Source organism: Bombina bombina, chromosome 2, assembly GCF_027579735.1.
Source record: "Bombina bombina isolate aBomBom1 chromosome 2, aBomBom1.pri, whole genome shotgun sequence".
In the NCBI taxonomy this organism is placed as follows: domain Eukaryota; kingdom Metazoa; phylum Chordata; class Amphibia; order Anura; family Bombinatoridae; genus Bombina; species Bombina bombina.
The window spans coordinates 670,266,118-670,270,234 of record NC_069500.1 but is presented as its reverse complement, the minus strand read 5'-3'; positions in this window follow the sequence as shown (position 1 = coordinate 670,270,234).

The following is a 4,117-nucleotide window of genomic DNA, read 5'->3' as shown; positions in this document are numbered from 1 at the left end:
ATATTTTCAGACAGTTACGGGAGTTACGGTGCTCACATTTTCAGCGTAAGGCTTGCTGCGCCTGCCTATGTGTGGCGAGGTGAAAATGGAATAAAATTTCTTGATTTTCACTGCGTAAGTCTTTGCGCTGAATATGTGATATCGATTTGTGACACGGTTCTATGTTAGCTTATGGGAGTAAAAATTGCGGGCGATAGGTGAATTATATGTGCCAAAACCGATTAAAAACGGCATTGCCTGCTTTTGTGGGCGACGCAGCATATGTAATCTTGCCCCTTATGTCTCCTGTTTCTAGGAACCCCTACCATTTAAAAGCTTACTCTCAGACCTGGGGTGAGTGGCCCCAAAACATCTTTTTGTATTCATTTTGAATGCAGCGCATTTTACTATTATTTTATAACACTCCTCTAGTGCACTTGACTTCTTTGGAGTACATACATTAATATGATATGCCCCCAGCCAACCAGCTATTAACTAAAGCCACTGGGCTGGCAAACTATTATAGGCAGAGCAGTACCCACCTGAAGTTAGACACTTTTTCATTGTTCGTTATTCATTATTCAAAATCTAAAGGGGATTTCCCTGTTAAATAAAAACAAAGAAAAAATATAAAACATAAGTTTTGTGTCACTTAATGACTACTACCCAACCATACCCCTGACTGAGCATAACAAAATAATATCAAAGTTAGTAATCAAACTTGGGGATTAGACCCCTCAGGTGCCCACTGAATGCACTGCCCCTATACACTCTCATAGGTGATAATGCTAATGCACACATCATGTAAACATCTGCCCTATAAAAACTAGCCTTTGTGTCATTTAATGATTATTATCCAAGTGCAGAATCCAATAACATCAAAGCTAGAATGTACTGCCACTATCCACTCTCATAGGTGATACATACACCATATAAGTACCTGTCACTGAATGACTACTACTCAAGTGTACCCCAGACTGCGCAGAATCCAATGACACTAAAGTTAAGACCCTAACTTGGGGATAGGACCCCTCAAAAGCCCACTAAATGCACTGCCCCTATCCACTCTCATAGGTGATAATGCAAATGAAGACATCTCATAAACATCTGCCTTATAAAAACTAGGATTTGTGTCACTTAGTGACTACTATCCAAGTAAAGCCCAGAGAGAGTTGAATCCAATGACATCAAACTTTGGACCCTAACTTGGGGATAGGACCCCACAAGAGCCCCCTAAATGCACTGCCCCTATCCAATCTCATAGGTGATAATCACAAACACATACATTGTATAAACATTTGACCTATAAAAACTAGGCTTTGTGTCACTTAGTGTTAACTACCCAAATATACCCCAGATGGAGCATACTCAAATGACACTAAAGTTAAGACCCTAACTTGGGGATAGGACCACTTTAGAACTCCCTGATTACTATCCTATTAAACCCCAGAGAGAGCAGAATCCAATGACATCAAACTTAGGACTCTAATTTGGGGGTAGAACCCCTTAAGAGCCCCCTGAATGCACTGACCAAATCCACTCTCATAGGTGATAACGCAAATGAAAACATCATTTAAACATCTGCCCTATAAAAACTAGGCTTTGTGTCACTTAGTGACTATTACCCAAGTAAACCCCAAAGAGGACAGAATCCAATTACATCAAACTTAGGACACTAACTTGGGTATAGGACCCCTCAAGAGCACCCTGAATGCATTGGCTCTATCCACATTTATAGTTGATCATGCAAAAACATACATCATATAGACACCTGCCCTATAAAAGCAAGGTTTTGTGTCACTTAATGACTACTACCCAAATATATCCCAGACTGAGCATAATCAAATAATACCAAAGTTAAGGCCCTAACTTGGGGACAGGACCCTCAAGAGCCCCCTGAATCCCCTGCCTCTATCCACTCTCATAGGTGATACATACATCATATAAAGAGCTGCCCTATAAAAACTAGGCTTTGTGTCACTTAAAGGGACGATTTACTCAAAACATTTCTCCCCTTTATTTTGTTACCAATGATTCACTTTACCTGCTGGACTTTAGCCTGTGGTATCCCCACCCATCCTAAATGTTTTTGGCTTCAAGGCCATGCTGTGTTAACACAGCCAGTAGAAGAAATTACACTCCCAGTGGGGTATAGAAGAGATAAGGTAATACAATGTTAATTTTCCATTGTTCTCTCCAAGTATTGGTGATGGTTTATGGACAGATATAAGATAAAGAAGCAGGTATATTTACACAATGTGATACAGTAATGAGATCTGATTATACCTACAAGCTCAACCCATTTTATTAGGTTGTTGCTTCAAAACACAAAATCAGCTAATTCATATACACAAATAAGCCTTAAAAAAAGTAAATCTCATACATTTTATACTCTGCAGCTGGTAAAAAAAGTAATTGGAAACACATTAAGGGAAAAACAATGTTATAGTATACTGTCTCTTTAATGACTACTACCCACGTATACCCCAGACTGAGAAGAATCAAATGACACCAAAGTTAAGACCCTAACTTAGGGATAGGACCTCTCAAGAGCACCCTTAATGCACTGCCCCTATCCACTCTAATAGGTGATAATGCAAATACATAAATCATATAAACATCTGCCCTATAAAAACTAGGCTTTGGGGCCGATTTATAATGGCCCGAATGGGACCAAATACATCTGTTTCCGCGTGAGCCTTAAGGCTTGTCGGAAACAGGAATTAAAAGCGGTCTTAAGACCTCTGCTCCTTAACACGTACGCCTCCTCTGAGGTGGAGGACAGCAATCCGCCCGATCGCATATGATCGAGTTGATTGACCGCAAATCTGCAGGGGGCAGCATTGCACAAGCAGTTCACCAGAACTGCTTGTGCAATTATACATGCTGACAGAGTATGCTGTCTGCATTTATCTATGTCTGGCAGAGATGATCACTACAGCGGTTAATGTCTGCCAGACTCATGAAAAAATTGTCCCCTTTGTGTCACTTATTGACTACTACTCAAATATACCCCAGACTGAGTAGAATCAAATGACACCAAAATTAAGACCCTAACTTGGCGATAGGACCCTTCAAAAGCCCCCTGAATGCACTGACCCTATCCACTCTCATAGATGATAATGCAAATACATACATCGTATAAACATCTGCCCTATAACAATTAGGCTTTGTGGCACTTAGTGACTACTGCCCCAGTATACCCCAGACTAAGCATAATTAAATGAGACCAAAGTTAAGACCCTAACTTGGGGGTAGGACCCCGCAGGAGCCCCCTAAATGCACTGCCCCATCAACTCTCTTAGGTGATAATGGCAAACACATACATTGTATATACATCTGACCTATAAAAACAAGGCTTTCTGTCACTTAATGACTACTACCCAAGTATACCCCAGGCTGAGCAGAATTAAATGACATCAAAGTTAGGAGTCTAACTTGGGGATAGGACCCCTCAAGAGCCCCCCCCCCCCCCCCGAATGCACTGCCCCTATCCACTCTCATAGGTGTTACATACATCATATAAACATCTGTCCTACAAAAACTAGACTTTGTGGATAGGACCCCTCAAAAGCCCCCTCAATGCACTGTGTTTGGCATTATCATCTATAAATAGGGTTAGTGCAGTTAGTGGGCTCTTGCAAAGTCCTATCCCCAAGTTAAGCTCTTAATTTGGTGTCATTTAATTCTGCTTAGTCTGGGGTGTACTTGAATAGTAGTCACTAAGTGACACAAAGCCTAGTTTTTATAGGACAGATGTTTATTTGGTGTGTGCATTTGCATTATTAGTGGCTAGGGGCAGAGCATCCAGGGGGCTTTTGAGGGTCCTATCCCCAAATTGGGGTCTTAACTTGAGTGTCATTTGATTCTTCTCTCTCTGGGGTTTACTTGGATAGTAGTCACTAAGTGACACAAATCCTAGTTTGTATAGGGCAGATGTGTATATGATGTGTGCATTTGCATTATCACCTATGAGAGTGGATAGGGGCAATGAATTCAGGGTGCTCTTGATGGCTCCTAGTCCTATCCCCATGTTAGGGTCTTAAATTTAGTGTCATTTGATTCTACTCCGTCTGGGGTATACTTTTGTAGTAGTTACTGACACAAAGCCTAGTTTTTATTAGGCAGATGTTTATAT